Source organism: Marmota marmota, unplaced genomic scaffold, assembly GCF_001458135.2.
Source record: "Marmota marmota marmota unplaced genomic scaffold, marMar, whole genome shotgun sequence".
Lineage (NCBI taxonomy): Eukaryota > Metazoa > Chordata > Mammalia > Rodentia > Sciuridae > Marmota > Marmota marmota.
The window spans coordinates 21,506,687-21,533,672 of record NW_026000249.1 but is presented as its reverse complement, the minus strand read 5'-3'; the positions used below and the strand labels follow the sequence as shown (position 1 = coordinate 21,533,672).

The window sequence follows — 26,986 nt, the reverse complement described above, 5'->3', positions numbered from 1 at the left end:
TTCAACTTTTTCTGAACTAAGTGAGATACACATAATAAACAAAGAATAAAATGTAAAAATACAGCAGAGTAATAAATGAAAAATGGACTTAAATATTTGGGATAGGAATTCATGATCTTCAGAATATCACCATATGTAGTTATTTAGTGTATCTACTGGCTTCCTTAAAATTTTCTTAATTTTTGGATTTTGAAAGACAATTAATATAAACTTTAAAACATTATACAGAAACCATAATTATAAAAAATATTTTCTGAAATAATAAGTATCACAATACTCTAAAACTTTTAATTAAACCAATGAGTCATTTTTATAAGGTATATAAACATGACAAAGACAAATACTCTGTATTCTAATTTTCATAAATCTAAATATATCTTCACTCTCTATACATTGATAGCCTCAAGTATCATTTATCATAACTCACTTGCTCATATAAAAACCAAATCTTGATATTTTATATTCTATGAATACATTTTGGTACTACCCTAGAGCAATTAGATATATTACTTTCTGCCTTTATGAGTGTCCATGTTTTAAAAGTTGTGGAATAATCACATATATGAGTTCATTAAATGCCTTTTCCCAATATTTTCATCCTCTAGTTTATCTTCCACTTATTTTATTTATTTTATATGTATTTTCCTTAAACCTGTTATAATTAGATCACAAGACTCATCATTCTTTCAAATATAGAATTTCTAGTCTCAGGCATATCCTCCAAATCAGAAATACATGTAAATGTTTATAGAGATAGAAGAGAAAATTTATTTAGAGGTTATATATATANATATATGATAGCTAGTTCTTTCAATGACCTAGTGAGATACTCAGAAAAGGTGAAATTAGAGTTTAGGTGTTCTCAAGGTACAGGGAAGAGGTGAAATTGGAACCTATGCAATAGATTTTAAGTACCATATTTCCTTGCCTGTTATTGTTGTGACCACTATTTTACTTACCAAATTTCCTCTCTTGGGTCATATCGCAAAATTGACAAGTTCTATGAGAAATGAAGAGGCGGTAGGGGGATATTGATAACTTGAAAAGAGGAGGTACTGAATGCTTGTAATAATAACAAATGATTTAATCTACTTTTGAATGTTTAATAACCCCAACATGCAACCATTGTTTAGGGACATCTTTAGTTGATTATTTAGGGATTAATTCTAATACATTAAAAATCAGTATTTTTTTACATACTAGCTTTTGGTAAATGAAGTAATCTAAACAGAATATTATTATTGTAAGTATTTCTTTTTATTTGTACTAAAGTATAAAAATATTTTTGAGAGATAATTCAAATATTTATTTGAGATAACTTTATGAGAATTACAAAATATGGCTTACAGGTATGTGGACTCCCAAACATCTACATTAGATGTTTAGATGACTTGTAGAATTATGAGTCTGTGTTTGGAATCCATATAATTATGCTAAATAGTTGTAATCCACTGAGAACCATTCCCTGGAATGTTTTCCTGAATCTAATCTTTGCAAAGTACCCAAGTAACAAGGATATCATTCAGTTAGTGAAAAGAAAATTGAATCGTGATAGGTCTCACTGTTTTCAATGAAAGTGAAAATAATTTGTTTATAGGGAAGATATTTTTTTCTTTATCAACTGCTGTTGTTCTTTATCAACCTGCTGCTACTAAGATCTTGATAATTCTAGGCTAGTTTTAGAAGGTGAAAAAGTGTTTTGTTCTCTATATTACTAAGTTCTGAAATACCTTATGAGAAAATTGGAATTATTGATTGCCATACCTCTATATTATAAAGTGGTCTCAATGGACAGAATATTTAGTTTACAGATGTAAATATTTGACTTGTCAGGGGGGTGGTGGCCAAAGAGATCTGTAGGAGTAAAGAATAAAAGTATTGAGAAGGAATAAAATGCCATTCTTGAGTAATTACATTATTGTTGAGCTGTTTGGGCCAACAATTAGATATTGATTTAATCATGTTATTATTGAACTTTGGGTTGAAAACCATGAAGTTGTAAAACAATAGACAATGATAGAGTAATGAGACTGCCCCACAACCACCAATCTTTCATGCAAAATTGAGTCTGAAGCCTACCCTTTATATTAGATGTATCAATCTGAAATGAAAAAGCAAGTCAGTTTTATTTTTGTAGAGTTGTTTGATATCACACACATTCCAAATAGTGATGAAACACAGTACATGAGAACAAGATAGAGATTATTGTAACAACATGTATTCCAGGGGTTCACAGAGTACATTATTCAAGGGTGGGACCCAGGAATTTTTATTTCTAACGAATCCCAAGTGATGCTGATGCTGTTGGTCCAAGAACCACTTTTATAGAACCACTACCACAGAATATCATTTATTAATTAGATCTGTAAAATAAAATGTTTGAAGAGATTCCACTAAGGAAATCAGTGAACCCTCAAAGGGGAATAACCTTTCCTTTTTTTTTTTTTTGCAGCTAAGAATCACTATATTTGATGGAAGTTAGGTTATATTTTGTGTTGTCTAGACTCAATAATCTAATTGGGCCGGTATTAAAAGATTCAAAACCAACCAACCAAATACACATTTATAATATATTTTGAGTCCTATAAGACTCTTGTTATGTTATTAGGCTTAAAAATATATATCTTATCTGATTGATATAGGTATCTGGGGTGAGTATATATAAATTTCTAGTTATTTTGTGTTCTATATATAAGCAGATAGGTAATGAGATGGGAAATTAATATGGTTGTTCTCAAAGTTTAGAAAATAGCCCATCTGGGTATTAATATTAATTGCAAATCCACATTTTCTTTCTCTTCATATGACAATATGCTCTTTGTTTCAGCAAAAGAATTTCTGTTTTTAATATTTATTTTTTAGTTGTAGTTGGACACAATACCTTTATTTTATTTATTTATTTATTTCTATGTGGTGCTAAGGATTGAACCCAGGGCCTCACACATGCTAGGTGAGTGCTCTACCGCTGAGCCACAACCCCAGCCTTGAATTTCTTTTTAATGACAGTTCAGGGGTCGTCCTCTGTATTCTGCTCATTGGGTTATGTTTTTAACTTAACATATTTCCTTTAGCTTCCTACAATTCTCAACCAAATTATGATATGGTAACCAGAACACAAAAAGTTAAGATCAAAGACAGACAGTAATCAAAGTTAAGACAGTAATCTGTTGATATAAACTCACCTGTAGAAACCTCACTTGTAAAGCAGATGGAAAGCAGAATTGTAAAGTCTTTGGAACAAAACAGGAAGAGTATGTTTTTAAGAATGTCTTTACTTATTTTTATCCTAACTCATGTCCTCATATCACTATGCCAATTCTGTGTGCAGAGAGAAGTGGTGGTAAAAGTAGACAAAGGGTGATCAACAAATAAGTAATCATTTCTAGTCTTGTCCAGAAAATTGTGGCCAACTGATAAATGGAGAGTAACAGACCCTTTAATTAGAAATGTGAGTGAAGTCACTCCTTGGTTTCACATTAGCTGTTTTTTAATGAGAACAAATGAGAGTAGTAGGCAGTTTCATGAATATTTCCTTCTTTGATTTAGCTCACTTTGCACAGAGAAAACAATATTTTTCAGTGTACATGGTTCGTGCATGGTACTTTTTATAAGAATTAGCCCTGTTATTAAAATTACCTATAGCTATTATATCAGAGAATAAATATTTTGAATATTATATCTATGCCTAAAGTGGTTATCCTTTACCTCTAATTATTTATACTTTAAAAAACATGCTTTGACAGAAAAAAAAGAAAAAGAGAAGATAAACTGAATTTGCTATTTTTGAAATATCAAAATCTTTCACTGAAAATAATTTAAATGGTAATTAAATATTAAAGGGGAAAATCTTTGTAGTATTTATTTTGAAATGGTTTTATAACATTTTTCAGGTATTCCCTCAATTTTAATATCATGTTTACATATATAATAATTTGTTAAGAAAATCAACAGTGTTGATATAGTTTAGAGATAATCTACTTAAAATAGGTGAAATCTAAACATTGTTGGTCCAAATATTGTTGGGTAAATTTGAGAAAAAAATTACAAAAGCTATTTGTTTACATTTTCAGACTTATCAGGTAATTGTTCATCTTTCTGTGGAATAAACATTCAATAAATAGGTTGTGTAGGGAAAGATAATTTTCCCTCTATCCTTAATTCTTAAGTGGGACCCCCCTAACCAAGGGCAGTTTAACAAGAGAAAAACAGAAGTTAATAACATGTCTACTTCATGTCATGGGAACCCCCCAAGGAAAAATGAGTAAATCTCAAAGAGGTATCTTAGAACCCTAGTTTATATAACATCTTAAACAGAGAACAATGCATTTTTAGATAAGAGACAAAATTTATGGACCTTGAGTCTCTAAGGATGGCAAATTATGAGAAAGCAAGTAAGTTGAAAACTAATAGTAGATGAGAGCTAGTTAGTATACTTCATTATGTAGATTTCTTTGGTGTTAGGAGCTGATAAGGACTTAAAGTTGTCTCTGGTTATAAAACTTTGTCCTTTCTGGTAGAAAAAGAAGGACACTTTTGTGAATTTATGTCCTGCTTCTAGACAGATAAGGAAGGGCAGAGTGCTTTCCTTGTATCGGCTTCTTCTGAATTGCCTTCTGCTCAAAGTAGTCTTTATGTCAAAGTGGCTATTTTGGGATGACATATTCCATTTTTCTACAGTTGGCTGGGCAATCTAATGTATTTTGGTATTTTTATTGATGGTAATTTCAAAAATGGAATTTGGTGCCTAGGAAAATAATATTAAATAATATTAAAATATTGAAATGTTTTTTGTGTTAATTTTTTTAAAAATCAGAATTTACAAATATCTGTTTCTTTTAGAAAATTATAAGAATTTACCAAATACCTTTGAACCATTTTTCTCATTATTGTATCCAAAAATTTCTACCCAGAGCTTTTAAAAACTTGTATTTTGTGGCACCATCTAAAATGTGATTTATACTACTTGTCATTATTTAATCTTTGAAATGATACTTTATTATTGCTTAAATCAGTGTGGGTACATTGAATAAGGTTTGAGAGCCACTCTGTAGGACTGAGGCATTAGCCTGTAGTTTTATAGTGGATCAAGTACTATGTTTTCATTACTTGAAAAAAAATAATGACCTTGCAATTGACTCTTACATTTAACATTTTTATCTCAACTTTACCACCATTAAATATAACTGTTTGCATTGACCACATGAGAAACTGGAAAATCGCTGGGTCACAGTTTAATCTAATTCAATTTAAATCCAACCAAGATAGACATAATTGACAATGTATCAAATCAAGAGCCAGAGTAAAGTTATGCTTAAAACTGTGTTGATTTGGAAGTAATTAGCCTTAAATTTTAAAACATTATACAAAGGGTCTGAAGCCATTTCATGAGTTTATTATATGGTACCTAGCATTTTCCAAGGGCAGGATGATTTATGAAGTATAAGCTATTACCTAAACCAACCAATGCTGTCATTGTAATTACTATTCAAGTCTTTATGAATAGATGTAATTTCACTTGGTCTGCCTTGGTGTATAGTATCGCACTTTTCTTCAGTGGCAGTATGAAGGAAGGTCCCCAGCAAAAATTTCTCATATTGTATGAAATATTCAAGATACCTCCGGTTATCTGGTTATGTCCTGCTTCCCCACATGTTGAAGTTTGAACATTAGAGAATCACACCGAGGCAAGCATATAAAGCAGGGTTCATTTAAAAAGGGTTAACATAGACTTCTCCCCTGAGGGAGAAGGGGGCCATAGCTGATATCCTAGTATCCCAAGAAGGAGGTGTTCTGCCCTTTTTATATGTCCTAAACTTCCTTTGTTCTCCTGCCTTTTCCCCCTTAGCTTTCTCCTTCCTGTGTGTGACTAGGCCCAGGAATGCTGAAGGGGTGGCCAAAAGGTGGGAAACTGGTGGGCTGAAGGGGGAAGGGCAGGATGGAATAGACAAAAGACTAATTAAAAACCTTACAGCTCCCTGTAGGGAGGGGAAATTCCTGGGGCTGGTTACCTTGGCAACAGGTTGGAGCAGGGGCAGGTTCTTGATAAGATCTCTCAGAGGACAGTCTCCAACTTCCCAGACTCACTCAAAATTGGCCTCCTAGATCCAACCTGACTCCATTTACCTATCTACACTAACTGCCTATCTTTAAATCTGGCTTCATTCATATGAAACTAACTTCTTGCCTCTTAGTGCCCAACACATCCTTTATTTCTTCTTCTGAAATAGGCAACAGACTTGCTATTAGCAGGGTAAGGTTGAATCCTGGAAGCTGGTGACATTTTAAGAACAGAGGAATTGGGGCTAGGGATGTGGCTCAGCACTCACCTAGCATGTGCAAGGCTCTGAGTTCAATCCTCAGCACCACATAAAAACAAAATAAAGGTATAGTATCCAACTACAACTAAAAAATGTATTTTAAAAAAGGAACAAAGTAATTCATGTTAGAAAAAAATTGACAATGAGGGCTTACTCTCCAAAATTGTTTTTTGTATGAAAAATGTACATGTTAGAAAAATCACATAACTAGGAATTTTTGATAATGTTCAATGTACATCTTTAAAATCACAATGTTTTACATAGAATTTAAGTTAAAAACGAAGAGGAAAATATCTGCATTATAAAGAGTCATTGAACTTAAAAATTAAAGTAAATCAAGGATCATAAGATAAAGATGTAATACTAACAGAATTTATTAGGTGCCAGGTATTATTATAATGGATTTGCAGTGGCATTTCATTTAATTCTTTTCATTTATTTTTATTTGGCAAATGATTTTGTAAATTTATGGAGTATAATGTGTTGTTTTGATCTATGTATATCTTGTAAAAGAATTTAAAAAGTTAATTTCCTTATCTTTCACCTCAACAACTTATCATTGTTTTGTGCTGTTGGTAGGAATGTAAATTAGTATAGCAATTTTGAAAGTAGTATGGAGGTTCCTTGAAAAGTTAAAAATAAAATTATTATGTATTCCAGCAATCTCACTATTGGGTATATATCCAGAGGAATCGGGATTAGTATATAGAATGCATATGTTTACTCTCATTTAATTCTTACAAGAATATTTTGAGATAGACATCTTACATTTTAGTATGAGAGAAAACATAGAATGGTTAAATCAGCTTGTCAAGATTAAACATGGCAAAGTCAAAAACTCTTTCTAACACTTTCAGTTCTCCATGTAATGTCATTTCAGATTTAGGGCTATTCACCTGTTTTCTATTTGCCATTGAAGAGGTTCTGGATATGCTACTAAAAATGTGGCATATGACCATTTTAGGAAGCCACAGAAGCAACAAATATGTCTCAGACATTTTCCTCTACTTCTACCCTGAAGTAGGTCACAAGACCTTTATGTATGCTATACCCTGAAGAAAGGAATGTCACCCATGGACACAGAGAAGAATCTGAATGAACATACCCCATCAAGTTCCCACCCAGTTTATTGCAATCAAATCATACCCATTTATCCCCCAAACATAATTCTGTGTGACTGCCCATTCTCCATCAAACTCAACCTAAATATGCATAGGACTTTCCTGTTTTTGTTTTTGTATTTGTTTTTGTTTGGGGAGGAGGAGGTGATCTTCATCTGAAGGCTCTTGTGTCACATGAAACTTATATTAAGTAAATGTGTATATGTTTTTGTCTTTCTAATCTGTCTTTTTAAATAGGAGGTATTAGCCATGAAACTTGTAAAGTGTAAGAGAAGTCTTTTTTCCCCTACATTTTCCATAGCCCAATTTATGAGAAAAAGTCAGAGCCTTGATTATCCAGTTTCTCCCTCTCTCTCTATTGGTCTCTGTCTTTCTCTTTCACATATTCATGCAAACACACATACACACAAGCCTATGGAAAACAAAAAGTTTCATGAAAGTGACATCTTTACTATATGTAGCCACACTTTAATACTTTTTATTCCATTCTTTTCTATTTGATTTTTTTTAGATTAATGGCAGTCATGTCACATGAATGAAAGGAATCATTCACAGTTCACAAATGTCTTGCATATAGCTTTCAAAAACCTAGATGATTCACCCAAACTATTTAATAACAAAGTCAGGTGCTAAATTTAGGTGTTTTTTGGCTTGAAAACTGTTATTCTTGCTTTCTGGTTTTATAGTTATATCAGTCCAAGAGTATTTTGTTTCCTAATTTTTCTTACTTTTTGTTATAAATCAGAATATTCAGGGGTGAAATAGGAGCAATGCCAGAGGGGTAATCCCAGACTACAATGCAGGTATCCAATGTTTGGTAAACCACATTTAAAAAAAAAAAAAAAACATATACATCCTGTTTTTCAGGACATAAACAATAAAAGACATTATAGGATCAGTGCATGTTTTACTTTCTTAAATTATCACTTAGGAATTCTCAAATCAGAAAAAAAAAAACTTTGAAAAAGCATTAATTATAAATATCACATAGTCATGTTATTTTGTTCTTCTTTTGGGTACCTGGGGTTGAACTCAGGGGCACTTGACCACTGAGCCCTATTTTGTATTTTATTTAGAGACAGGGTCTCACTGAGTTGCCTAGCGCCTCACTTTTGTTGAGGTTGACTTTGAACTCTCAATCCTCCTGCCTCAGCCTCTTGAGCCCCTGAGATTACAGATATACACCACTACACCCGACTATAGTATTTTGTTTTTAATGAGAATATGCATCTGAATTTGCCTTCAGAAATGACCAGGGTAAAGTCTGTTACACAATCAAAATGATTTGAATTAGACACATAGATTTTTGCAGCAGGCAAATCTGGGTCATCCATCATTTCCAGGTACATGGGGAAGATGTACCAGCACTCCTTTTATTACTATAGCTTTGAAGGCAGCATGTTATCTTGCTTCCCATTGTTTGGATTTTTAAACTGATAATTAAATCCATTGGCATTGCTGCTGCTTGAATTACAAATACTTAAAACAATTAGGTTTCTAACAGATCACAAATCTACATCAAATAGATCTAACTTCTTAAAAAGTCCTTAGCTAATGGAATTATTCTAAAACTTTTGATTGTTTCCCTTGAATTATTAAGTATATATTTGTCTTTAATATAAATAGTCAACAGCAAAAAAATATTCTGTATTTCAAAAGAATGACAAAATATACCAAATTCTGGCATAACTGTTTTGCAAAAATTCCAAGAAGGAAACAAATAAGAACAACAACAATAAACAAGTGCAAGGCGTGAAATGGCATATGAAAGCAGATGATTAAGTTGTTTATCTAGTTAATTTTTGGGGGGAGGAAATCTCTAGTTTTGCAGAAATGACTAATAGTTGTTGGTAAATTATATTCATAAATATCCATATTCCTTATATTCACTGAAATGAAGCAAGAATATGTAGTATTTTTTTTATATTACAAAGAGTTGGATTTGGGTGTTTAGATAGCAATAAGATTGTATCCATTTTATGTATGTTACTGTACATATGAAAATTTATGGTATATTTCCAGATAAAATATATTTATTAGTAACTAATTTTTAGAATGGTACTGTCTAACTTGATAGCTACTGGAATGACAAAATAAATTGAAATTAAAATTAGTGAAAGTGAAATAAAATATGTTATTATCCATATGTGCTTAGTAGCTATGCTTCTAGTGGCCATTATGCTACATAGTGCAGCTATAGTACATTTTATTTATCCAAAAAAATTTTGATGGGGTGCTGGTTTACCTCTTTTAAACATGAACATTAGCCTTTAAAAATACTTGCAATTTTAGCCTATATTTGATTATGTTCCAAGATACCAACTCTTACCTCAACATACAAAAAAAAAAAAATAAAATAAAATAAAATAGCCCAAATTTGAATATAGTGGAGGTCTTTTGATTTTTTTTTATAATTACAAAACATGATATTCCAACTAAGTTGAAGAAAATCAAAGCATCATATAAACAGTTTTAAGGAAAAACAAATTTAAGTAAGTTACAATTTTTGAAAAGAGAAGAAAAGTAAGAAACATGTCTATATATTTCAATTTCCCAATTACAAATATAATCACATGAAAAATTATTTTAACACATTGAGAATAACATTAATGTGGTATGCAGTCTTCAAAATGGCCCCAAACTGAGGTTGTTGGATAAAATGCAGGATTCCATGTTCTTTTAAGTACAATTATTCTAAACGTTTCTAGAATGAAGCTTGGCATATGAGTTTAAGATGTGTATCCTTATTTTTCTGTTAAGGTTACTGCTACTGCTGTGCATTTCAGGTATAGGGACAGATGGTTTCTTCTTGTTAGATAGAAACCCTATATGAACATTTTTAGACAGTTTTAATCACTAGCTGAATGCCTTTCCTCAAGATGGGCCTACTGCTAAACACTCCAGGTAAGAGGAGTATAGTAAGTACTATAGAACACAAATCTATATAATATTAGATCACAATTCAGGTGGTTTTAATTATAAATCATCTCTTGTGCAATAAATGTTGTTGAGGTTTATTTTCTAAAAGTAATGCTATTGATAATGATGGTATATTATGGTTTCTAAAAATTGAAAACAAACAATAGCTTTTCCCAAGTTACTCTTATTATTTTGGATTGGCATTTTCACATGACAACTAACTCCTCTACTATTTCAAAGGACAGGAGATTCAGTGGAAACAATGGAGTGAATCCTGGATTAATCTGGAATATAATTTTATCAATGGCCAATGAATTTTACAGTACACTGTTGATGTGGGCATCTATCATCTTAGAAAGTTTGAAATTTTCCCCTCTATTATTATTCCAGATGAAAAATCTTTGTTTTTCAGAGTTGATCCAGCATACCTGACCATGGTATATAAGAAGACATTTATAATTCCCTAAATGTTTGATTGAAAGGAATACAACTACACCAAACTCTCTTAACTCTGAGCTCTAATCAAAGAATATATACCCAAACAATTTAGATAATATTCAGAAAGAAACCTCAAAGATCAGTACTTTTCATTGAGCAGTTTGATGATTTCATGTGTGGCAATGTGGTTATCAATCAGAGTGCTATATTACTGCGTACAGTAACATTGCAATTACCCAATTAATTAAAAAAAATACAGTAATCCATGACAGCTTTTCTTATTTTCATACAGAAGTTTGACATCTTTATGCTATGAGACAGAATAGCTAAAAATTAGACAACTATTAATAATGGAATTAACTAGATTCTGGCCCTACAACTAAGAAAATGCAGTAAGAATTAGAATAACACCCAAGATTTGCCATTGTCCAAGATGCAACCAATTAATACTAATAAACTGAATCTTATCAGACATCATTTAAAGTGCTTTTCAGATACAAACAAAAATTCAAGTAGAAAATCTATGGCTTTGCAGGACTAATAGCAAAAATCCAATAGCAATACACCTGATGTATTAATTAAAATATAGTCGATAATTGCATAATTTGAAAATATTGGCCCTCCTTTTAGAGGCTCATTTGCTCTAAAATTAATGTTTTCAATAAAAAGAATTTATAGAAAAAAATGGTTTTGTCTTAATTTTTTGTATGAAGATTAAATAGGTAATTCACTGCAGGAATTAAGCTTCTTTTCTTTTGCAACAGTGATTTTGACAGTTTACATACTGGAACTTAATATTATTATATATTGTATGTGTAACATCATGATGAAAGCAAATAATTTTTCTTATATTTCCTTTGATGTTAATCAGAGTAGTCATTCAAGTTGCTACTTGATTCTCAGACAGAAGTTTCAAAATGAAATTGGCCACTGATTCCCAGACAAAAACACAGGAGTGGTGTCAGATGAGAGGTATTTTACAGTGTTTTGACACATTTCAGTTTGATTTTTACTTATTTCTCTGTTTGACATATGTTCTCAAGTGGAATGCTATAAAGTTTTTATTGCTATAAGTTTGAAATGACCACATTACTCATGAGCTGGAGAGTCACAAGTGAGTTTTTAGCTTCTTTCAAAGCTGTAGAAATAAAACTTTATAGTACCCTACCCTGGTATATGTTGTTTTATGCGACACATTTTATTCCACTTTACTCTTTTCTTTATTCCCCTTCATTACTTTCTTCTTGAATTGTAGCAGAATTTTTATTAAATATTTCCAATATGTAATGGTTTGATTTAAGCTGAATTTTATGGTAGCTTTATGCATTTTTTTCATAGAGATTGTCTTTGACCTTTAATGATCATCTTTTAAAATTGTTAGATGATCATTTTAAATAAAGTCCATTGGATCTATATTGCTGTTGAAACACTGATTTTATTGCAAAAAGGTGATATTTTATTTCTAAGTGGACCAAAGCTATTGTTGGAAATGAGACATGAAAGATGAATATTTGCTTCCTCTTATAGAAGTAATTAAAATTCTTAACACCTACACAATAATTTTACACAATTTGCAAGGTATGTACACTTCAGTAGAATATGCACCTTCCTTTTATGTGTTATGCAATCCAGCTCCTATGAGGACACCAGTAACTCATTCTGAAAGTATCCAAACTATAAAGTGATTCTAGAATTAGCTTATCCCAGAGGGAACCTATGAGTAATGTGGCTGACCTGACAGCTTGAAGTGATGTGCTCAGAGTGGATCTGATAGGCAGCTATTCGTTTTAAACTCAGGAAGCAAGCTTACGATATTGTCAAAAATCCTAAGTCATTTTTTTTTCCATTTAGGACCTAAAGGTGGTAAAGAATGTCCACAGTTTTCTTGTAAAAGATCTCCAAACCTTCATCATGTCTCTAGACCTTGAACTGGAGCTTTTGAAATTTCTATTTTAATGATTTCTGGAAGGCTGTGCATCTCAGTGAATAAAGTCAGGAACATATGTGCATGGCTGACTTAGATTCAAGAAAGAATTTTGGTTGCTATCATGTAACTTTTAAAGCATAAATAATGAGTACTGAGATGTACTGGTTTTTCTATTTATGTATTAGATTTTTTTCTACCACAGTAATTCCAATTGAAATATTCCTCCTTTGGTGTGATTGCATGCACACATACACATGCACAAACTCAACCATGCTATGCATTATGTTTTACACATATGAGGAGAGAAAACTAGGGTTAACTGACTTAATTTTTTGTATTTTTGTAGGAAGAATTATATATGAATAAATATGAATATTCATACACATTTATGATTTTCAGGTGTTTCGCAAATAGGACAGTTTTAAAATCACTTAAAACTTTTTACCATTCTTATCATTTCTATTGTGTGTATGACAATATAACAGAAACTATTCATGCAGGGAGTATATGCCCTATTTGGGCACTACTTCCTGTAGCTTATGCCTTTTTATTAAAATAATTCATCTAAGTTTGGTGGAAGAAATAAATGAGTGCTTTATCACAGAGAAGTACTGAAGAGATTTTTTTTTTCATCTAAGCCTCTAAAGACCACAGGATAGCCTTCACAAATAGCATGATAGAATCAGGTTGATTGTAAAGGCCTTTGTTTCATGCAAAATGGAAAGGAGAAAAGCAAGAAATTTCCTCTATATTAGAATGTGACTGTGAAATAATAGAGGAGACATTGCTTTGGGTTAACATGGAATGAAATCAATTGAACAGGACTTCATATACTTAGGTATGGGAAGAATCAACAAATAATGTAACTCCAACAGTGAGCTGAATCTGCCTCTGTTTTGTCTGGCTGCTGTGCTTGATATGTGGGCCATCTGGCTCCTGGATGCTAGTAATGTTTGCACACTCACACATCAATCAGAACTGGTCCAGGGTCTATTAGAAAGCACCAGCCAGTTAGGTGACATGCCACGACTGCAAAGCACTCAAGTGGGAATGCCAGGCAGAGAGCTTCTACTGGATCTGACATTGACATGGGCAATGGGGGACCTTTTGATTCATCTGCCTGTACCATTGATGTTGCAGTTCTGTTAGAGTAGGCATGTGGATATCACGTCATATAAGACCTTATTTATATCATTAATTTTGCCTGTGTAATTCAGATCAAGCAAAAATAAGTGCAAATGATCTTTAGCCTTAGGTCCCATGCCTTTTGGATGTAGGAGGATCATTGACTTGGAATTGTTTTGCCTTTCTGACTAGTAGACAGGAAATATCAGAAGCAGCTTTGCCTATCCTGTTTCCAGATCTGTACTATGGTACTAGTTTTTTGCAACAATACTAGACTTTTCAGATGCATCTACCAAATAAACTTTCCAAACAAAGGGAGGCTTGCAATAAATTGCATTATCATTCCCTGTGTCTTTTCAAACAGTTCAGTGAAACTTAAAGGGGCAAGCACACTTTACAAGAAATATAAATGGGCTTTTAGTACTCTCAAATGAGATAGAACATAAGATGTGTATTTCTAATTGGAAGCCCTATCATTCAGTTGTTTGGCTATAATAGTATATACAGTGCTTGAAATTGAAACTAGGTCCTCCTACATATTAAGCATGCCAACCACATCCTAAATTTTCTTTTTGAAAGTTGTCCACAGATATCTATTGCAAGTTTAAGGTTGTTTGTTTCGATGCTGATGATGAGAGAAATTAGCTGAAACTATCAAAGCACCTAGAAGATTGGCTATTTTTATTCTTCTTAGACCTTTGGATGTTTTGATGCCATAAGACTAAGAAAACATGTCCCTATATTTTCAGTGTTTTAAAACTTGAATTGCCTGTAATGTGCAATACACAACTTTACCTAGCTATGGGCATAATTAAGACTCACCTAGAGAGATCTTTAAAATGATGGTATGATTTTTTTTCTTTGAAAATTATTTCTCACCCTTGAAATTTCTAAAGTCACCCAAACATATAAAAGGGTGGCATTCTTTTTAAACGTATTTACATTAAATAAATTTCCAAATAACTGGTCTTTGCTAAACAGAAATACCTAATAAGTTATCTCTAGATAAACTTTAAAATAGTTTTGATTTGTCTATCTTGGTGTAATAATTAAAATATTAGTATTATAATAATGCAAGTTTAACTAATTTGGTATAATAGAAATAATTTTTCATGTTTGATGAGTGCTAAGTACTTGATACCATTAAATATGTCACATGTATCATTTTACATTTTCCCTTAAAATAACATTGTGATGGTACAATTATGTCCATCTTATAGATAGGAAAACTGAGGCACAGAGAGGGAAAAATTATAATTTATAAAATTATAATACTTATAGTTTTTGAGAAAATTGTTATTTGCTAGAGGAAAGCTAAATTCTCGTTGTATATCTTTTCAATTATTATATATAGCAATATTAATTCTATGTTTTCAACAATCTCAACAATAAAAAACAAGTGAATGATGCCTTTTTGGGGATAAGTCATTTCTGTAGTCAGGCCCACACATGAAATGTTTGACCTTTATGGGATTCAGCAATCAATAAGAAGGAGCTATTTTCCCTGCTTTGGCATCTGCCTACTTGGCAAATCCCCCAACTGTGGTGTTGGCAGCTCCACAACTGTGACTACCTCTGGTCTTTCCACAGTAACTGGCTGGAGCTCATCTCCTTGTGTTGTTCTATTATTTTGAAAATTATTTTCCTTGACTCGAATTAAAAGAGTATAATAGAAATTGTGTATTTCCCTGACATTTTTCCAGAAGTATTAGAAATTGGTTAAAGCTCCCCAGGAGCAAACATTGGATTCTAAATATGTATTTTTCTTACAAATGAATTCATATGTTATGATAGATATTCAGGAATGAGTTCCATTATTTATAGCAATAACATTATCTTGAACTCTTAATTGTAGCAGTTAAATTTAATTTTAATTATTTGTGTTTCTAATGGAAACTTAGTTAAGTTTTTGAGTGCACTGTACATAGTAAAATACATCTTATATCTAAAACCTTAGGAAATACTATCTTGTGCCAGGGGGAAAATACTGTAATAATGTATATGCAATTTAATTTATATAGTCCTAAATTTACTGAAATTAAAATATTCATATTTCCATATAGCTACATGTGGACATATGGACATAAATGCATATAACTGTGTGTGTTTTATATAGACATGTTTATTGAAAGGATATCTTCTTATATAGATATAGAGTTTAGAATTTCTTTATCAATGTAAGATAGAAACTGCTAAAGCATGAAAATGAAATTAAGCATACTTCTTTCATTCATTTATCACCAGTTTTCAGAATTAGTTGCCCTATGGGTACCTTTTTAATTATATTGCACATCTTTCAATTAAATATTGGGAGGTTGAAAATTAAGTGACAATTCTAATATTTTCAGTGGAAGACCTGAAGCTACACTATTAAAAAGCTAGTAAAGAGAAGGGGAAGGATATTTCTTTATCCATGTTGTTAATTATACAAGCAGTGCACCATGCAAATGCTAGCAGAAAGTGTGATACAAACACTACTTAAGAGGTTTCTAGTGATAAGCAGCCCTTTATGTTAAAGTAGATTGAAAATGCTGCCTCCTTTACTCCTACAAATTCTAATGAAAAATGATTTATTTTCTGTGAGTAATAATAGTAATTAATATTTATTGAAGGGCTCACTACATGCCTATCTCTGAAGTAAGGATTTCACACATTATAGCACATAACTACCCTAAGAAGAGGGACTATTATTGCTTCTCTTTTTATAGATAGGGAAACTGAAGCACAGATGTTAAATAGCTTGCCCACAATCGCACTCTCCTGTTCCTCTTGTGATAAATTGGCATTACTTCTTTTCTTGAACTCAGGGGCTGGTAATGCATTATCCCACCTTCTTAAGAATGCATTACCAGCCCCTGAGTTCAATCCTTGGTACCAAAAAAAAAAAAAAGAATGCATTACCAATTTTAAGCGAGTATTATAATGAACTATTGGTATTAATTATGTTTCAAAACCATCTTCTTTAATAACTGGGAATTTTATCTAGCTAGTAGGAAAAGAATACATCCTACTCAAAAAGAAAAATAAAAAAGGTTTGGATGGAAAAGATTCTTTGAATATTGGTTCATGTCTATAATATCTGTTCAAATAACTTAGCAAATGGCAGATAAGGTCATATCGTGTAGCATTCTTTTAAAATAAGATTGCTGAAAGTTTAGCTTGCTCTGAATAAACACAGAATGGGAGGATTCTTAATTGTCTAGTGAGTAGAATAAATACAACCATCTAGTGAAATTCAAATAAAAAGGGAGAATCAAGATTGACGTTTTAAAACCTGACATATTTATTAAGATGATTGATTGTAGTACACAGTAGTTAAAAGAAACAATATAGAAAGATCCTGTGTACACTTATCCTGTTTTTCCCATTGGTAACATTTTGAAAAATTATAGTATAATATCACCATTTGGATATAGACAGTGATACAATCCATCAGTTTTATTCAGATTTTCCACATTTGCTGTATTTTGTGTGTGTGCTTGTTTGTATGTGTTTAGTTCTGTGCAGTTTCATCTCATGTGTGGGTATTGCTGGATAGGAGATGTAACTCATGGCAAGCAGGGACAGAGATTGCTTCCCTATTTACTGATTATTAGTTGGTGTCTGGATTGTATCTATCCATTATGTCTTGGTTGGTATCCATAGTGATTCCTATTGGATCTGGTGGAGGGATGAGCTTGTCTAGGCTGCCTTCTAATGTGAGTTGTAGTTCACGAAATGATGGGTCTGGGTCGCCATCGTCTATATGGTGAAGAGAAGTAAGTGACCCAGCTGCTGCAGTCTCAGTGTAACAAACCTTTGTAATAATTTCTTAACACCTTTCAGAGTTATCTTTGGTTGCTTCTTGCTTATCACCAGTGTTTGTTGTTTTGTTAGTAGGAAGGAGATAGGAGAAAGATGTCTAAGCCATATTATCCTGACTATAAATATTCACCTTGATTTTTTTCATGAGAAAAATGTTTTCTATTTATGTTATAAAAATTCTCAGCAATTTTCCTACTGCCATACATTTTTAGAGTTTAAAATTATAATTTAAATTAACACTGAATTTCTACAAAGTGTCAGGCAGGTGCTAGCTTCATTGATTTGGCTCTGCTTCTACTTTGCCTGGAATGGGTGAGTGAAGGCCCATCATAATTTTCATTTGGTATTATAATGGGCAGGAAAGGATATTATTTCAACCTACCACCAATATTTTAATCAACAGAATAGTCTGTTTCTCTTCACTAAATTTGTTTATTTTTAACAATTCAACTCAATTTAAAGAGTTGAATTCAGGGGCACTGAATCACTGAGTCATATCCCCAGCCTTTTTATCTTTTATTTTGAGACAGGGTCTCACTGAGTTGCTTAGGGCCTTGCTAAGTTGCTGAGTCTGGCTTTGAACACGCCATTCTCCTGCCTCAGCCTCCTGAGCTGCTAGGATTATAGGTGTGTACCACTATGCCTAGCCAGTTCTGAGTTTTCTGATCATATACTGAATTCAACAAATGTTGGACTGTTACCCAAGAACATATCAGAAATTATTAAATAATTTCTTGTCTGTTTTGTTGTTTTTGTTGTTGCTGTGTGTGTGTGTGTGTGTGTATATGTGTTTTAGGGGAAAGAATGTATTAAAGAAATTTTCTATATGCACATATACTTGCACACACAATTACATTGTTTTTGGCTGATAAATTTTACAGTTATTGGATTAATTTTATGTTATCCTAATGTTTAATATCTCTTAGTGAGTAAATCACATTTTAAAATATCAATTAGTTAAAATGAAAACAATCCATCATTTAGTTATAATAATATTTATTGTATTTATAAAATTATCTCCAAAAAAGGGTAATATAAAGATCTGAAATTTTGTCCTGCCTTTGTTGTAAATGCTGAGAGAACTAATATCAATAAGGTTGATGTCAATTTAAATTTCTAGTGCAATGCTCATTAGCTAGAAATTTCATACCAGAGATAGTATTTCAGAGAACCTAAACCCTATTTAGAGATAAGAAAGCACCACTAATTAATAAGGTTATGACTATGAGCCACATCAAGTTAAAAACTTTTCCAAACTCATTTAGGTCATCATGCTAACATTGATTTAGGAAAATATTGGATGGGCAACTATCAGTCAGCTTAAATATCACAGCTAAAAACAGGAAGCAAGTAATATGGAAAGTACAAGAAAAATGATAGAAATGGGCTTCTGTTGAGAAGTACCAAGTTGGGATTAGCAAACTATGGAAAATATCAAAAATCAGACTGTAATGTATATGCAATTAAATGTCAGAACACTCCTTACATCTGGCTTCAAATATCCAAATTTAGAGTAAATTGTTGGCCTTCTGCCCTTGAGCTCCTATTAAGAAAGCAATAATTAATTATCTGATTCTGAATTTTGGAAGAGGACTTGAGTACCTGTGGCTTGGCATCCTTCACTCTGGGGCTTTGACTCCATAATGTTAAGTTGTATAGGGGATAGGTCTGTTACTATTTCATGCTACTAGTGGATTTTAGTAAGTGAATTATTACTGAATACACCTAACAGGAACACCTAGGTTATGCTCATGGATACCAGTTCAGTTTTATCATTATCATTAGTACAATGAATGTTTTTATGTCTGATTCTTGTTCTTTTTTTATTGTTGTTGTTTGTTTGTTTGTTTTTTGGTACCTAAGATTGAACTACTTTTTTTAGAGTTTAAAATTATAATTTAAATTAACACTTACTGAATTTCAAATATATGTGGATATTTGAAGCCAGATGTAGGGGCAGTCAACTACTAAGCCACATCCCCAGCCCCCTCTCCCCCTTTTTAAATTATTTTTTAGTTGTCAAAGGATCTTTATTTTATTTATTTCTTTATATGTGGTGCTGAGGATTGAACCCAGTGTCTCACACATGCTAAGCAAGGGCTCTACCACTGAGTCCCAGTCCCAGCCACTGTCTGACTCTTGTTCTTGATGAAGAACCTGGGTGGGGGTTGAAAGAGTTACTAAGCAATTTTCTCAAAACTCATCAATAAGTAATAAGAAGACATCATTATTTTTAAGGAGGAAAATGAGATGGAAAGAATGATAGTTGGGAAAATTTGTTTCCTTGCACTTTTTGGGGGGCCCAGAATATAATACCCTGAATTTCCTAAGAGCTTTCTATGGACTCAGACCTCTGAAACTATGAGCCCTCAAATAAACTTTTCCTCCTTTAAAATTGTTTGGTCAGATCTTTTAGTCACAGCAGTGAAATAGCTGCTAATACAATTACTCTATCTTTACCTGGTCTTTCTTTGTGAGAACTGATGATAAAGAACTTCTCTGAGTTCCCTTGTTTGATTTTAAGTCGTAAGACCTCCCCATTCCAGAAAAGAAGGAATCCTGCATAGAAACACCAAGAAGAATCTGAACAGGTGGTCTTGCTAGGTTTCCTCCCTTCAGTCTATTACTGTTAGATCATACCATTTTTGCCCAGAGATATTTCTTTTATTGTTCTTTAAATTATTCTTTTGTTGTTGACAAAAGGGAAAGTAAACTATGATATAATAATAGGTACATTCTAAAATGCATCATCATGTTTCATATTTTATACTAGAACATTTTAATGACACATAATAATGGGTTTCATTGTGACATTTTTATACATGCAAATAACCTACTTTGGTCATATCATGCTGCCATTAATCTCCTGTTGCCCTCCCCTTGGTCCCCTTCCTTGTTTTTTGTTGTTGTTGTTTTTTCTTTTGGTACTGGGGATTGAACTCAGAGGCACTTGGCCACTGAGCCATATCCCCTGCCCTATTTTGTGTTTTATTTAGAAACAGGGTCTCACCAAGTTGCTTAGTGCCTCGATTTTGCTGAGGCTGGCTTTGAACTCATGATCCTCCTGCCTCAGCCTCCAGAGCAGCCAGGATTACAGGTATGCCCCACCATGCCCAGCTCCCTTCCTCTTTTTAAATAGTCTTCCTGCTACTTTTATGTCTTCCCCCTCCCCTAGATTCTACATTCGAGGGACAATGTGATACTTGTCTGTCTGGATCTGGTTTATTTCACTTTATGATCTCAAATTCAAATTATATTTCTACATGGCTGTCCATGTTTTATCTAGCCTGAGCATAAAAAGAGATAGCACTCTCTGGATCTTTAGATCTTCAATATTAAATTTACTATGTGTTATGAAACTCTATGATAAACTTACAAATAAATTTTTGTTATTTTCTCTTGTTAACTGTCTCATAGGGGTAAAGGCCATAACACTTTAGAACTGGGATTAAACAGGTTCAATCACCCACATTCTACCCCTATACTTTGAAATGGTATGGGAATGAGAATTAAGCAACTCCCTGTACAGGCTACTTCAATGATTCTGGTGGTAAGAGACTAGACTAGAAAGCAAGAATGGAAACAGAAAAGTGAAGAGATTTGAATGGAAAAAGACATTTTATATGAGTTCTAATGATGTTCATCTGTGCATAAAACTTACTTTTGCCTACCCTATTATATTTTTTATGTCCTCCTGATGGTCCACACTTCATTTTCAATATCACACATAGAATAAATATTTTCACAACATTTATTTGACTGTCATTTACAATTCTTCAATAGCCATTCATTACTATAAAGTTTATGCTTACATATGTAACATGACCTACAGGGTTGTATCTTTGATTCTCTATCCCTCTCCAGTCTTTCTCTAAATTCTAGTGATCCTGATCTTCTTTTAAAACAGTAGGCTCCTGTCAGATTCTGCTTCATCCTTCAAGTTACAGCTTAATATTTTTTCGTCAGTATACTTTCTTAAGAACATCAACCCACAATCACCTTCTATATGTTATCATTTCCTCCAAGTATTCTGTACTCCCCTTCACTGAAATCAGCACAATTGAAGTACACCATTTGTTAGCCAAAGGTATGAAATTTCTATGAAGCTTTTTCTTACTCCTATTGTTTGTGGTTGTGTTCATTGTTTCCTGTTTTGGTCAGGTCCAATCTGCACCTTTCAGTATTTTCAAAAATACCCCAGTTTCTGCTTGCTCTTTTCTTGTGTTCCAGCTGATTATAGTCTTATAATTTTATGTTTTAAACACATGCGTACCTCTGTCATATCAATGAATTTTAAACAAACGGAAAAATAGTGTAAATGTCTAACTGGTTACTAAGAAAACCAAAAAAAAAAAAAAAAAAAAAAGAAAGAAAAGTTAATGCGATTGAGTACATAATCAGATTAACTTTTTATTACCTAGAGTGAAAAATGCTTTAATAGCACCAGTAGGTCATGTTAAACAAATTAGTTTTCTGGAACATGGACACATTAAACCTTATCTGTTCTCCAGGCTAAGTCAAAGGCCCCCAAATAAATGGTCTGATGCAGGTTCACAGTTTTTGTTTGTTTGTTTGTTTTTCATTTTGACAAAGCCAACTCCACCAAAATGAGATGTGATTTCTGTTGCCAATTTTTAGTGGAGAGGAAAAACAAGCCCTTAATGTAGGAGTTGGAACTTACTGGTAATTTTGGTTTTGTAGAAGTTTAATAATCAATCCCTAAGGTTATACAAATTATAAAGACTTTGTTTAGCTCAGTCACATATGTCCACTCTAAAATTTGTCTGAGAAATAGTTTTCTAAATGTCTTTCACCAGTAATTCTTTGTAAGACTTCTTTCTATAAGACTGTCTAGGGGGCTGGACTTGTGGTTCAGTGGTAGAGCGCTTGCCTAGCATGCGTGAGTCACTGAGTTTGATCCTCAGCACCACATAAAAATAAGCAAATAAAATAAAGGTATTGTGCCCATCTACAACTAAAAAATAGTTTTAAAAATAAGACTGTCTAAAACAATAACTCTTTTTGGCTACAGTTACAATAAGTTCCTCAAATAGGTTGTGTATTTGTGAACTCTCACTAGAAAGCACTTGGATGGCAACATCTGGACATTGGCTTTAATAAAGGAAATAAAATTTGTCTCTAATATCTTATAAAAATGTATAAAGAATTGGGGCTGGGGATGTGGCTCAAGCTGTAGTGCACTCACCTGGCATGCGTGCGGCCTGGGTTTGATCCTCAGCACCACATACAAACAAAGATGTTGTGTCCGCCGAGAACTAAAAAATAAATATTAAAAAAATTATTTCTCTCTCTCTCTCTCTCTCTCTCTCTCTTTAAAAAAAATGTATAAAGAGCTAGTCATTTTAGAGAAATAACACGAGATTCTTATTCACTTGGTTCCTGAGATAGGTACAGAAATGAAATTTGAAAATCTTTAATATGAATCTGAAAAGATAAGGCATTTGTCTTGGAAGTAGTTTCTACACAAGGCAGCTATAGAGCAAATGGAGAATGGATCCCTGCCTGCCCCTTCACACAGACAACTGCTACTGCAGAGCCTACACTGGCCCAAAAGTTTTCAAAGATAATTGTGCTCCTGCAGCTTTTCTCTGTATAATAGACTCTTCCTGCCCTGTAGTAGCCTGGCCTGTCTGTGAACACCATGGGATTTGACCCTTTGAAGACTTTTATTTTAAAGGAGTTTGTCCAGTTTGTTCAGATTTTACCCAATAAAGGTCAGCTATAATCAGTAATAGTTTTGTCAATGTCTCCATACCTTGAGACAAAGTTCCTTCTTTACTCAGTGTTTTTCCCTCTAGTTTTACTTCACATTTGGGAGAATGTTTTTAAATAAAAAATTTCTGTTTTTCCTGATTGTAATGATGCATTGTTCCTTTGGTATTTGACACTTAAGTTGCAAAATAATATTTAATAAAGCACCTGGATATATGTCCATTTTGGGTTGGATAGAAGAAAGAAATTTCAGCTATTATTTGTCCCAATTGATATCACCTTCTCCCATTCTCTTTACACACTGATGTGTATATATACATTCTATTGGTCTTTTAAAAAATTCCTCTAGGTAAGAATTTGTCTTGAATTTGGTTTCTGATTGCAAAGAAAATCCTTGTTGTGGTTCAGTGATCCATTTTCTTTGGAACCATATTGACCATGATTCTAAAACAGAAACTTGGAGGTATAAGAATGTTTAAATATATAAAATATCTTTCAGTAATTGGGCATACCATCTTACTCTCTAAATGCATATACATGGTTCCTTTTTGAAATCTTTTTTTCCCTATAAATTGTATAGGTTTTAAACCTAATGTATCATTTGCATAAAACAGTTTGAAATACTCCTTTTGCTATCCTCAAAGGAAATAAATAAAAAATGTAATATATGATTTCAGAATAATTTTTGTAATAATGAATAAGTTAAGGGCAATAATTAATTATAAAATAATATAGAAAATTATTATATCAGTGGTCCATTAATCAATATATAAGTAAGAAGGCTACTTACTGCTATACTTTTGCCTATTAAGAGCTCTAAATGCTGACTAATGTAGGTTTGTGGTATTTATGATTAAAATACCATGAACATCATAGCTAATAGTAATGGGAATTTCCTTTATGACTCATAACTTTTGCTAAGCTATGAATTTAAAAAGTACAGATTTTCCCTTTGATTTATTTGTATGATAGCTGTAGTCTTAGATATTCAGTATATATTTAAATATGACAAAATGATTTGCATTTAAATGTAAAATGCAGCTAGGTTCTATATTCACATAATTATAAATGGATTGTCAACTACTTTTCCAAAGCTGTAGAGAACATGTAGAGAACATGTCCTGTGTATTATTGGATGTCTAGCATCCTTTGTACACCTTCCCATTTTTTATGGAGACAATAAAAGAGCTTCCACGTATTTCCTAAATTTTCCAAAAGGGCAGTATTCACTACTGAGATGAACTGCAGATGGTGATTATAATTTTGGCTGCAAGTAACAGAGCCAAACTGAGGATTTTAATTTTCTTGTATGATGAAGTCTGAAGGAAGGCAATCTGAGGTGAGAAAGTAGCCTTATGATACCACCAGCCTACCAAGCTGATGTTCTTGTTCTTTCAATATACTTATCAACTCTTGTTTGCAAGATAATTGTTTCAGCACCTCTAGCCCCACATCCACATTCTAGGACAGGAAGATTAAAAAGAAGCAAGAACAAGAAAGGAGCAGCATACATATCAGAAAAAAAAAATCATCCCAGAAATCCCCAGCAGTTTTCTCACTTGTCACAAAGCCACTGCCAGTTGCCAGGAAGGCTAAGAATAGGGGGTTGTTGGTTTCAACTGGATACACTACTACTTCCAAACAAAAGCAGGATTTTTTTATAAGATAAAAAGACACCCCCTTTCTATCCACATGTTCCACCCAACCTTGCTTCAACTCACCAGCTTCCCAGACCTCATGCAGTTGGTTGTAAATTATTCCAGCAGCTGGTTTACTGTCTACTTTTCAGAATATAAAAAATGTCAAAAATTTAAAGCAAAATGTGGGGTGACACTGTGGGGCATAATCACACTTTCTAATTCTTAGACTTTGTTTTTTGCTTGTTTTTGTGTTGCTGAGAATTGAACTCAGAGCTTCTTGAATGCTAGGCAAGTATTCTACCACTGAGCTATAGCCTCAGTGTGAGTTTGCCTATTTTTAACTTTGGGTCAACTGTTGATATTTCATCAAGATAACCATTTCTTTGCTTAGTTTATTGGGTTTGGGGGAAGCAACTAGCAGTATCCGTCACTCCTTTAATCAGGAAAAAGTTGCCAGAAAAATTAATGTTTCAAGATCTAGATAAGCAGATTTACCATCCATTCCTGATTATTCTGAATGGGATTTTTAGTCAATTTACTGTACATTTCATGAACATTAAAGAAAGCTCTTGAAAATGATGACATATTGACCTAATATTCACAATACTTATCTATCCTGTCTTCTATCTATGCTCTCCCATTCAGGTAAATGTATTATCTTATTTACCAACTAAAGTCATTAGTACATGACAGCATTTTGCCAGAAGTTGACATTAAATTAGGAGAAATTGCTATTCTAGAAGGCCAGAATGGGCTAAGATAAAAGGAAGTCATTCTTTTGTGAACCATTTTGGTTTTGACCCAGAAGAGCTTATTTCACACCCTTTCTCATGGTAGCAAACAGTGAGGGAAACAAATGTTTACCATCTGCACATTAAAACCTGTTGAATCTCTGGGGAATTGGAATTGCTGCCATTGTTTGTTTGTTTTTAAGCTTCAAATTATAAAACAAGAGACTCAGGATATGTAAGCAGGGTTGATTCTAACAGTAAAATGAAACAAAATCAAATAAAATCATAGCAAGCTGCTTCCAAAAAGCCACAGCACAACAAAAAAAGAGCTGTAAACTTCTTCAGAAGACTTCAAGGGAAAAATACGTGTTTATTCAGAAATGGGATTTCCTGGGGACTTTTTATAACAGTTTTATGGAGATGTAATTCACATACCATAAAATTTACCCTTTAAAAGTCTACAATTCAGTGTTTTTTAGCATATCCACAGAGCTGCGCAATTATCACCACTATCTAATTGTAGGACATTTTCATCATTTCCCCCCCAAAAACTCTGTTCACATTAGCACACACTCCCTGTTCTTTCCTTCCATCCTCTGACAACCACTAAACTATGTTTTGTCTCTATGAATTTACCTATTTTGGACATAGCCCTACAAATGGAATCAAGACTATATGTAGCCTTTAGTATCTGTCTTCTTTCATTGTGTTAAATGTTTTCAAGGTCCATTCATATTGTAAACAGCATCAGTCTTCATTCCTTTCATTTACTGAATAGAATTCCATTGAGTGAACATACAAAATTTTGCTAATCCGATCATCAGCTCATAAGGATTCCCTACCACACAGTTTTTTTTGCTTCCTGAATACTTTTGTATGTTGCAAATAACCTTGTGTTTGTCCCATAGTTAGAATAAAAAGTATTGAAGCCAGCGTTTTGATGAGACAAGAGTCCCTTTTTCACCAATTTCTTCTGGGTTCTTTTCTCGCAAATTTTGAAGAATAAAATCCAGGAGCAGGGGCTGGGGCTGTAGCTCAGTGGCAGAGTGCCCGCCTCACATACGTGAGGCCCTGGGTTCAATCCTCAGCACCACATAAAAATAAATAAATAAATAAAGATATTGCGTCCATCTACAACTAAAGAAATTTTTTTTTAAAAAGCATCCTGGGCTGGGGTTTTGGCTCAGTGGTAAGAGTGCTTGCCTCACATGTGTGAGGCACTGGGTTCAAT

General features: G+C 32.9%; 1 protein-coding gene across 5 annotated transcripts in view; it reads left to right on the top strand.

Annotated features, from left to right (window-relative positions):
- LOC125614152 (dystrophin-like) overlaps positions 1 to 26,986 on the top strand; it is a 753,869-nt gene that overhangs the window by 606,895 nt on the left and 119,988 nt on the right. The gene's annotated exons all lie outside the window — the stretch shown is intronic.